The sequence below is a fragment of the Arachis stenosperma genome, chromosome 6 (assembly GCF_014773155.1).
Source record: "Arachis stenosperma cultivar V10309 chromosome 6, arast.V10309.gnm1.PFL2, whole genome shotgun sequence".
Classification (NCBI taxonomy): Eukaryota; Viridiplantae; Streptophyta; class Magnoliopsida; order Fabales; family Fabaceae; genus Arachis; species Arachis stenosperma.
Window position 1 is genome coordinate 34,974,801 of NC_080382.1, and position 12,294 is coordinate 34,987,094.

Genomic DNA, 12,294 nt, shown 5'->3' on the forward strand with positions numbered 1-12,294 from the left:
GGAGTGGTACTCCATAAATAGAAGGATGTGGGAAGAGAGGAAGAAATTTTCGAAAATCAAGTGAAATAATTTGAAAACATTTTTGAAAAACTTTAATTAATTTTCGAAAATCAAGAGTGAGAAAGAGATCAAGAAATTTTTGAAAAAGATTTTTGAAATTAGAAATCAAAAAGATATGATTTGAAAACTATTTTGAAAAAGATGTGATTAAAAAGATATGATTGAAAAGTTATGGTTTTAAAAAGATATGATTGAAAAGATATGATTTTGAAAACAATTTAAAAAGATTTGATTTTAAAAATTAATGACTTGCCTAACAAGAAAAGATATGATTCAAACATTAAACCTTTCTCAACAGAAAAGGCAACATACTTAAAATGTTCAATCAAATCATTAATTGTTAGTAAGTATCTTTGAAAAAGGAAAGAAATTGATTTTGAAAACATTTGATTGAAAAGATATGATTTGAAAAAGATTTGATTTGGAAAAACTTTGAAAACTTGAAAAAAATTTGATTTTGAAAACAAAATCCTCCCCCTTGTGCCATCCTGGCGTTAAACGCCCAGAATGGTATCCATTCTGGCGTTTAACGCCCAAAATGCTACCTTTTTGGGCGTTAAACGCCCAACCAGGTACGCTGGCTGGCGTTTAAACGCCAGTCTGTCCTTCTTCACTGGGCGTTTTGAACGCCCAGCTTTTTCTGTGTAATTCCTCTGCTGCATGTTCTGAATCTTCAGTTCCCTGTACTATTGACTTGAAAATAGAACCAAGATCAAATAAACAAGGCATGCAAGACACCAAACTTAAGATTAGACACTAGACTCAAACAAGAAACATAAAATATTTTTGGTTTTTATGATTTTGTAATTTTTTTTTTGTGCTTTTTCGAAAATTTAGTGGAAGAAGAAAATAAAGGTATCAAAATTCTTAATGAGAATTCCAGGAATCATGCAATGTTAGTCTAAAGCTTCAGTCTAAAGGAATTAGACATGAATAGGCAAGCTTCAGCAGGACATTGCATTCAAGAGCTAAATTGATGATAATCAATCAGCTTTGGTGATGATAAGAACATCACCTTGAGACACTAGAATTCATTCTTAAGAACTCTGAAGAAAAATACCTAATCTAAGCAACAAGATGAACCGTCAGTTGTCCATACACAAAACAATCCCCGGCAATGGCGCCAAAAACTTGGTGCGCGAAATTGTGATCACTACACAACTTTGCACAACTAACCAGCAAGTGCACTGGGTCGTCCAAGTAATAAACCTTACGCGAGTAAGGGTCGATCCCACGGAGATTGTTGGTATGAAGCATGCTATGGTCACCTTGTAAATCTCAGTCAGGCAGACTCAAATGGGTATAGATGATGAATAAAGCATAAAGATAAAGATAGAGATACTTATGTATATCATTGGTGAGAGCTTCAGATAAGCGTATGAAGATGCCTTCCCTTCCATCTCTCTGCTTTCCTACTGTCTTCATCCAATCCTTCTTACTCATTTCCATGGCAAGCTTATGCAAGGGTTTCACCGTTGTCAGTGGCTACCTCCCATCCTCTCAGTGAAAACGTTCCTATGCTCTGTCACAGCATATGGCTAATCAGCTGTCGGTTCTCGGTCAGGCCGGAATAGAATCCAGCGATTCTTTTGCGTCTGTCACTAACGCCCCGCCTGCTAGGAGTTTGAAGCACGTCACAGTCATTCAATCATTGAATCCTACTCAGAATACCACAGACAAGGTTAGACCTTCCGGATTCTCTTGAATGCCGCCATCAGTTCTCGCCTATACCACGAAGACTCTGATCTCACGGAATGGCTGGCTCGTTTGTCAGGCGAGCACTCGGTTGTCAGGCGATCAACCATGCATCGTGTATCAGGAATCCAAGAGATATTCACTAGAGCCTCGTACGCTTGTAGAACAAGAGTGGTTGTCAGTCACTTTGTTCATGAGTGAGAATGATGATGAGTGTCACGGATCATCACATTCATCAAGTTGAAGAACAAGTGATATCTTGGACAAAGAACAAGCGGAATTGAATAGAAGAACAATAGTAATTGCATTAATACTCGAGGTACAGCAGAGCTCCACACCTTAATCTATGGTGTGTAGAAACTCCACCGTTGAAAATACATAAGAACAAGGTCTAGGCATGGCCGTGAGGCCAGCCTCTCAATGATTTAAGATAGCATAAAACTCAAAGATAGCTACCAAGATGTCCAATACAATAGTAAAAGGTCCTACTTATAGAAAACTAGTAGCCTAAGGTGTACAGAGATGAGTAAATGACATAGAAATCCACTTCCGGGCCCACTTGGTGTGTGCTTGGGCTGAGCAATGAAGCATTTTTCGTGTAGAGACTCTTCTTGGAGTTAAACGCCAGCTTTTATGCCAGTTTGGGCGTTTAACTCCCATTTAGGTGCCAGTTCCGGCGTTTAACGCTGGGAATTCTGAGGGTGACTTTGAACGCCGGTTTGGGCCATCAAATCTTGGGCAAAGTATGGACTATCATATATTTCTGGAAAGCCCAGGATGTCTACTTTCCAACGCCGTTGAGAGCGCTCCAATTGGGCTTCTGTAGCTCCAGAAAATCCACTTCGAGTGTAGGGAGGTCAGAATCCAACAGCATCTGCAGTCCTTTTCAGTCTCTGAATCAGATTTTTGCTCAGGTCCCTCAATTTCAGCCAGAAAATACCTAAAATCACAGAAAAACACACAAACTCATAGTAAAGTCCAGAAAAGTGAATTTTAACTAAAAACTAATAAAAATATACTAAAAACTAACTAGATCATACTAAAAACATACTAAAAACAATGCCAAAAAGGGTACAAATTATCCGCTCATCAATGCCCAACATACAGCTTGCCATGGAAAGGAGTAAGAAGGATTGGATGAAGACAGTAGGAAAGCAGAGAGACGGAAGGGACAAAGCATCTCCATACGCTTATCTGAAATTCGCACCAATGAATTACATAAGTATCTCTATCTTTATGCTTTATTCATATATCATTCATAACCATTTGAATCTGCCTGACTAAGATTTACAAGATGACCATAGCTTGCTTCATACCAACAATCTCCGTGGGATCGACCCTTACTCGCGTAAGGTTTATTACTTGGACGACCCAGTGCACTTGCTGGTTAGTTGTGCGAAGTTGTGATAAAGAGTTGAGATTGCAATTGAGCGTACCATGTTGATGGCGCCATTGATGATCACAATTCCGTGCACCAGCCAACTATGCTAAAAATCCACTGAATGACGCGGACAAAGGGAATCAGTTGCTACTATCGACCGACCCAATCATATTTCACAACCTCTACTGTGAGCTTCGCTTCCCTAAATACCGGAAGACAAATCTGAACATTGAGAAGAGATTAGACCTTCCTAATGATGTGAGGCGAGCCATAAACGCCCGCATTCCAGAGTTGGGCTTGGATTTTGTTGACAGAGATTTGGGGAGGATAAGCATTTCATGGGTGAGAGAGTTCTACTGCAACTTCTTTTGCGCCCCTCTTGATTCGGTCCACCTACGGGGTAGGGAGATCTTGATCACTGAGGCAGCCCTTGGAGAGGCATTACTTTGCCGACCTCCCACCAATGGCCCATGCGCCTACCAGCAGGCAGAGGTAGCCATCCACTGCATGACCTTTGATTATGAGGCACTTAAGCACGTGATTGCCACACCAGATGCTCCATGGGTAATGGATTCGGGCAACAAGAAGCCCAAAGGGATGATATTCACTTATCTGTCTAGGGAGGTTAAGACTTGGCAGATGATATTTGCTCACTATGTCCTGCCCACCACTCATTTTTCTGAGATCCCGATGGACATGTTAGTTCTGATTGGCTGTGTCATGGAGGGCAAGGAGGTATATTTTCCCCGGTTGATCCAGCATAGCATGTGGCGAGCACATATTCATGGCCTACTCCCGTTTCCTACACTGGTCACCAGCATGGCTGAGCTAGCCGATGTTCCGTGACAGGATGATGATGTGACGCCACCACCCCCAGATGACAATGACAAGGAGGTTACTATTCCATGGGGTGGCTGGGTGCACGAGAAGCCCCCAGCCAGACGCCGTTCTCAAGCTAGAGCGGTCGTAGAGGCAGCTAGACCTTCGTCCTCCACGGCAGCAGCTCCTTCTTCCTCAGCAGCCGCAGCCCCTTTGCCACCACCGCCAGCACCTGAGCCGACATACCTACTAGTACAGCGCCTGTTTCGCTTCATGGAGCGCAGCAAGCGCCAGCTCATGCGTCGCCTAGACCGGATTGACCAGATGTTCGTGGCCCAGGGCATTGAGCTACCCACTTTACCAGAGTCCTCTGGTTCCGATGAGGAGACCCATGATGATACCCATGAGGAGGAGCCGGTTCACATGGAGGCACCACCACAGACCCAGACTTCCCAGGAGAGATAGGAGCCTCAGCCAGTGCCAGAGCCAGAGCCGACCAGTGTACTTCTCCCTGAGCCTGAGGATTAGCATCAGGGACGATGCTTGATCTTAAGTGTGGGGAGGTTGCCGTTGGCATCGTCGATAGACTGGTGAACATTTCGGCTATTTCCTAGTTATGCTATCTTGCTTCTATTTTGCACATTATTGTATATATTACTTATGTTGGATACTTTAGATACTTTTGTGTTAGTTGTTGCGTACTCTTTTAGTTTGGATGTTAGATATTTCATACTTTTAGTTGGATCTTTCTTTATATAGTTAGTTTTTTTAGCTTGTGGTTGTGATTAGAAACTATTTTGAAGTTGTTAAAACTTAGTTACTTTTTTTTGCATAAGAAACTTGTTTTGATTGAAAAAGAAAAGGGTAAACTAAAGAATTTTTAGAAGTTCTCAATCACAATATTTCATTAATAAGCTTAGTCAAATTATTGTGAGACTTTCCAAGGAATTTAAGTATAGGGCACCACCCCAATTGATTGAAAAAGTTTTGTGGAGCTTGCTTGAATTATCTATATTTTGTGAACCATGTTTTGAGCTAAGAACACAAGCAAGTGAGACTTGAGCCTATTGATGTGGTTATATTTTATAACCACTTATTTCCCTTCTTGTGTGCAATTGTTCTCTTTCTATGATTGTGATCCTTGATTTGCCCAATTCTATATGTCTAATTATTCCTTGTATTCATGTATTTATATGATTGAGGCCATTTTTAGCTCACTTAACCAAATAGCCTACATTTTACCATCCATTGCAACCAAGTTTGAGCCTACGCTTAACCCAATTATTCTTTATTTTAGCACATTACAAGCCTTAAAGTGGAAAACAATAAAAATCCCTTGTTTGGATCTTTGATTGGCTTAGGCTAGTGAGAGTGTTTGTTATTCAAATTTGGGGAGATTTAGGAATATTGGTTGGGATAAAAGGGATATTTTGTATTTGTATATTTGGGAATTGGGTGCATGCTCATGTATTAACCAAATGTATAGACCTTGCGCATTGATGATGTTGTATAAGGCTTGGAAGAAAAAAAATGGAAAGAATAAAAGAAAATCAAAGAAGAAAAAAAATAAAAAAATATATAAATGTGAAAAAGAAAAAGCTAGAAAAAGAAAGAAAAGAGAAGAAAAGCAATACAAAGGGGACAAAATGCCCCAAAATGAAGCTCAATAAAAGATCAATGCATAAGTGTTGTGAAATGGAAAGAAAATGCATGAGTATGTGGAAAGTGAAAGATGGGTAGTTAGGTTAGAACTTAATTATATAGGTCATTATATAGGTTAGGTGGGAAAGTTTAAGCTCCTTAAAGATCCAAATTCTAGTCCACTTATCCATATATGATCTTACCTTGACCCTAGCCCCATTACAACCAATGAAAAGACCTCATGATAGTTGTATGCACGCATTGAATGGTTGTTGATTGTTAGATGAGGAACAAATTCTGGGAAAGCATGATTAGGGAAGAATTGAGTGGATCAACCCCAAACACCAAGTGAATAGAGTGTAAACACTTTCGGTGAGGGTTCGATGCTCAATTGCATGTTTCCACCACTATCATCTATATTCGTGCAAGTTTATAAATCCTTTTGATAGTTTCAATACAATTGTGGGTTGGATTTGATTCCTATTGCTCTAAGCCCTTGTGCTTGTATATGATCTCTTGGAAATTGATTTGTTTTGACCAAGCAAGTGCATTCATTATAGGTAGTTGCATTTAGATTGTTTACATGTAATTTAGTTGCATTTAATAAATTTCATACCCTTTAGTTCCTTCTTAATTTAGTATGAGGACATGCTAAGGTTTAAGTGTGGAGAGGTTGATAAACCCCGTTTTGGGGATTTATCTTGTGTTGAATTTAGAGTATTTTGATAACCTTTCCTCACATTTGGTCAATGAATTAGCATAGTTTTGTGATTGTCTCCTTATTTGTGCTTAGATGTGAAAACATGCTTTTTAGCCCTTTAACTTGATGATTTTATTCTCCCTTTGATTCCACTAGATGCCTTGATGTGTTTGTTAGTAATCTCAGATTGAAAAGGGCTAGGAATGGATCAAAAGAGTAAAGAGAAAAGCATGCAAAGTGGAGAAATCATGAAGAGCCAAAGAATTGGAAAATGCCATGGGCGCACGCGCGCACTGCACGCCTCTGCGCGGATTACAAACTGACCCATGGATGCGCACACGCACTGTGCGCGTCCGCGCCGAAGGCCGCACGTGATTTTTAAATAGAAAACGTGCCCAGTAATTTCTGGGAAGCTGTGGGCCCAATTACAACCAATTTTGGCGCCAAAGTGCTTTAAAGGACCAAGGATTGAAGTGGAAGGCATCATCATCATTCTATCATTCTAGCATTTTTAGTTCATTCATACACATTAGGATTAGTTTTAGAGAGAGAAGCTCTCACTTCTCTCTAGAATTAGAATTAGGATTAGGTTTAGGTTAATCTCTCCTCTTAGATCTAGATTTAATTCATGCTTGGATTTACTATTCCTTTATCAATTCTTACTCCTCTACTCTCCCTCTCTCTAGTTTTATACTTTAATCCTTGTAATTCTTTACTTTGTTGTGGATCTACTTTTGTTTCTCTTATTTTCTTTTAATGCAATTTGAGGTAATTCATGATAATTGTGATTTCCTTGATTGTTGTTGTTAATTCTTTGCATTTGATTGTTGTTAGAATTCATTCTTGTTGTGATTTACTATGCTTTTCTTTTGTACCTTCCAAGTATTTGATGAAATGCTTGGAAGGATGTTAGATTAGAGTTTTATGTTCTTGACTTGGGAAGGTAACTTATGAACTCTTGAGTTACTAATGTCCAAGTGATTGATAGTTGATAGCCATTGACTCTAGCCTTCATTAATTCTATTAGTGGAAACTTAGGATTTATGGACTTGGATTGATATAACTCACTTGACTTTCCTTGCTACTTGTTAGAGGATGCCTTAGTGGGATTGTTCCTTGCAACTATCATAATTGTGGTTAGTGATAAGGATAGAGACCCTTGACAACCAACCTTTGCCAAGATCGTTTTGCTATTAGAATTTCAATACCATTTACTTTTCATGTTTCTCATTCAAAACCCCAAAATATACAAGTCAATAACCAATAACAAGAACACTACCCTGCAAGTCCTTTGAGAGATGACCTGAGGTTTAAATACTTCGGTTTATAGAGTTTAGGGGTTTGTACATCTGATAAACAAATTTTTGTATGAAAGGATTATTGTTGGTTTAGAGACTATACTTTACAACGAGATTTCATTAGTGAAATTCTAAACCGTAAAAAATCCAATCATCACTTATTTCGTTCCCATTTCTCTCCTGTAAAGACAAAATTTATCGAGATCTCGTCATTTTCACAATTTTTAGGTACCTGAACATCTTCTGGCGTTAAAACTATATCAGAATTTTGGATAACTGCAGGTGTCTCTACTATGTCTTTTTCAACAGGAATATTATTTACCTCTTTTTTCTTTTGAGGATTTTTGTCTTTGGAACCGACAAGCCTGCCACGCTTCTGGCGTGTATTGGCTTCGGTGGCAATTTGTCCGACTGGGACATCAATTCGAATTGGGGCATTTTTCGCTAGTATATACGACTTGGTTATCCTCTTTGTATCGGAAAATGCATCAGGCAATTTATTTGCTATTCTTTGCAAATGTATAATCTTTTGAACTTCTAGTTCACATTGCCCTGATCGAGGATCTAAACGCATCAAGGATGATGCATTCCAATTAAGTTCCTTTTCAGGAAGCTTATTCTCTTCCCCTAATGTTGGAAATTTTGATTCATCAAAATGACAATCCGCAAACCAGGCTTTAAATACATCTCCAGTTTGTATTTCAAGATACCTCACTATAGAGGGAGAATCTTATCCAACATATATCCCCAATTTTCTCTGGGGTCCTATTTTAGTGAGATTAGGTGGTGCAATGGGAACATAATCGTACACCCAAATATTCTTAAATGTGAAACATTTGGCTGCTGGCCAAATGCTAATTGCATAGGAGAGAACTGATGGTAACTAGTTGACCTCAAACGAATAAGTGATGCAGCATGTAAAACAGCATGCCCCCAAATAGAGGTTGGGAGATTTGTTCTCATAAGTAAGGGTCTAGCAATTAATTGGAGGCTTTTAATAAGTGATTCTGCTAACCCATTTTGTGTGTGAACATAAGCTACTGGATGTTCAACACTTATTCCATTAGCCATACAATAAGCATCAAAAGCTTGGGAAGTAAATTCACCTGCATTATCAAGACGAATTGCTTTGATTGGATTTTCTAGAAATTGTACTTTTAATCGAATAATTTAAGCCAGTAATCTCGCAAACGCCAGGTTGCAAGAAGATAATAAGCACACATGCGACCATCTCGAAGATGCGTCTATTAGGACCATAAAATATCTAAAAGATCCACATGGTGGATGAATAGGTCCACATATATCACCTTGGATCCTTTCTAGAAATTCAGGGGACTCAAATCCAATCTTTACTGGTGATGGCCTTAAAATTAACTTTCCTTGAGAACATGCAGCACAACAAAATTCACTAGTTTTAAGAATCTTCTAGTTCTTTAGTGAATGTCCATGGGAGTTTTCAAGAATTCTTCTCATCATGGTTGTTCCCGGATGACCCAATCGGTCGTGCCAAGTTATGAATTCATTTAGGCTAGTAAACTTCTAGTTTATAGTGGCATGTGATTCAATTTCACTAATCTTGGTATAATATAACCCAAATGAAAATGAGGGTAACTTTTCTAATATAACCTTTTTATTTGAATCATGAGTTGTGATACATAAGTACTCATGACTTCCCTCATTCATAGTCTCAATATGATATTCATTTCGGCGAATATCTCTAAAGCTCAACAAGTTTCTTCGAGACTTGGTAGACAACAATGCATTATTTATTATGAATTTTGTTCCTCCGGAAAACAAAATTATAGCTCTTCCGGAGCCTTCAATCACATTGCCTGAGTCAATAATAGTATTAACACATTCTTCTTTTGGCATAAGATGGGTAAAGTATATATATCACTTTTAAGAATAGTGTGCAAACTTGCACTATCCGCAAGGCATACATCTTCATTACATATCCTTGCCATTCTCTTCAAAGACAAATAATAATAAAATGAGTAGTATGCACAGTTAAATTAAATACTTGATTGGAATTATTTTTCTGAGAAATACTGTACATAAAAATAATGTCATATACTAAAATTTTATTTTAAAACATGACATATTTAATGATTTCAAAATTCATAAAGATTAATATTTCAATATTTATATACATCATATTTGAAACTTAAATACATAGTAAATAAAACTTAAATAATAAGTTCTTTACATTATTTATTTACATGAATACTTAACAATCTTACACTTCCATCATTGATCAAATGACCAATATTTTCTTCAGGATCCTCAAAGAAATCAGATACATCATAATGAGTGGTGAAATTTTCAGCATCATTTGAAACGAAATTCGACTATTTTCCCTTGTCGTCCTTTTTCAAGGATGTCTGATAAAGATCGACTAGGTGGCTTGAGGTACGGCAGGTACGTGACCAATGGCACTTTCCACCACAACAGAAACACTTATCCTCTGTCGATTTATTCTGCCCAATATTTCTTTCTTTAACCCACTTCTGGTGAGATCCTTTCTTTTGAATATAATTCTTTTTCCTTCCATAATTTTTCTTGTTATTAAAACCTTGCCATTTACCTCTTTTGGGGTAATTTGCCGCATTTACTTCAGGAAATGTGGTGGCGCCAGCTGGGCGCGCTTCATGATTTTTCAAGAGCAACTCATTGTTGCGTTCAGCAACAAGAATGCAAGAAATTAACTCAGAATATTTTTTAAACCCTTTTTCTCGATACTGCTACTGCAGGAGCACATTCGAGGCATGAAAGGTTGAAAAAGCTTTCTCTAACATATCATGGTCAGTTATCTTTTCCCCACATAATTTTATTCGTGAGGTGATTCGAAACATTACAGAATTATATTCATTTATGGATTTAAAATCTTGTAAACGCAAGTGCGTCCATTTATATCGGGCTTGAGGAAGTATCACCATTTTCTTATGATTATACCTTTTTTCAAGGTCTTTCCAAAGATCTGCAGGATCTTTTAATGTGAGATATTCATTTTTCAATCCTTCGTCAAAATGACGACGAAGAAAAATCATGGCTTTGGCTTTATCCTTTTGGGATGCATTATTTTCAACCTTAATGGTATTTCCAAGATCCATTGAATCAAGATGGATTTCAGCATCTAATATCCATGATAAATAATTATTTTCAGATATATCAAGAGCATTGAATTCAAGATGAGAAAGCTTCGACATAATGAAAATTTGTTACCTGAGTCTTCCTAAAAATTTTATCAGAGTCTCGTACTGATAACGTGTTGTAAAATAATTAAATAAATAAGAAAGAGGTAACATATATAAAATATAGAAATATAATTAGATAACTATAGTAATAATTGTTCCGAGGGTTACCTGAAACGTGTAGCTCGGTCGTCTGGCAAGACCCGAGGTAGGGGTTCCGTGACCCGAGCTTGGTGTGCTGAGCGGCTGGGGGTTGTACCTGCAATGACACTCCGATGCTTAAGTTAGCATGGGTCCAAGCAGATATTGAGTAGAATTAGAGTATGAGTTATACCTGGGTGCTCCAGTGTATTTATAGTGGTTGGTCGTGATCTTCCCTGGATAAGATATTCTTATCTTATCTTATCTTTGGGAGTCTTATCTCTATCTTTTGTGGAACCGCCTTTCCTAGGCCTTTTTCGGCCTTTAAGTTTTGGGCTTCGTTCCTTTTGATGGGCCTTCTTCTTTATTTGTCCGAGGTCCGACCTTAGGCGTGGGCCTTTGGGACGAGGTCGGACCTTCTGCGAACCTCCCGAGTTTGGAGAGCTCGGTCAGGGTATGAACAGTGCCCCTGTCCGAGTTCGTCCTTTTGAGAGGTCGAGCTCGGGCATAGTCGTCTTTTCAAAATTTGAAAATGGCCGTTTCAGCATTTATTGCTTTTTACCGTTTCTCCTCGATTTCCGTTCGGGCTCTGTGAAGGCATTATTTATTTGCCCCTTTCCTCATTTTCTTTGTTTATTCTGTTCCCTTTCCCTTTTTCTGGGTTTTTCGCCACCTCTCTTTCGAGCATCTTCCTTCTTTCTCTCTGTTCTTCTTCTCCGATTCTTTCTGTGCGTTGTTTTTCGGGGTTTCCTCTGCGCCGCTGTTTTCGTTCTTCTTGCATCGGAGCTCGTCGTTTTCTTCCTTTCTTCCAGGTTTGTTTCTCGTCTTTACTTTCGCTGTGCACATATGCTTTTGTTTCTTTTTCTTCTATGCTGGGGTTGCCCCGAAAAGAGGCGCCGCCATTGTTTTGGTTGTTTGTATGTGGGGGGGGCTCTTTTCTCTTGGTACTTTGTTTTCGGGTTACTGCATTTTTTCTTCTAAAAGAACTTTTGTTTTCTTGCTTCTGCTGAATGGGTTTTTTGCTGTCTGCCTATTATGTGATTTTTGGCTTGCTGTTGTATTCTTCTTTGTAGGCAAGATTTTTTATGTCTCGAAAGGTGTTTCAAGCAATGTCGACCAAGATTCCGAGTAGTCTTGGTTGGGTAGATCCTGTTCCTCTAAGGGTCCCTTCTGTTGTAGATTCTGAGTATCTAGTTAGGTTCCGTAGGGAGTGTAGTATTTGTGAGAACAGGGAGTCTGAGCGGGATTATGAGCTAGTAGCCCCGGAGTCCGAGGAGAGAGTGTGCTTCCCGCCTTTAGAAAGTTCCGAGAAGCTATTCTTTTATGCTTACGATTGTTTTTTCTCTAAGCTGGGTGTACGACTTCCTT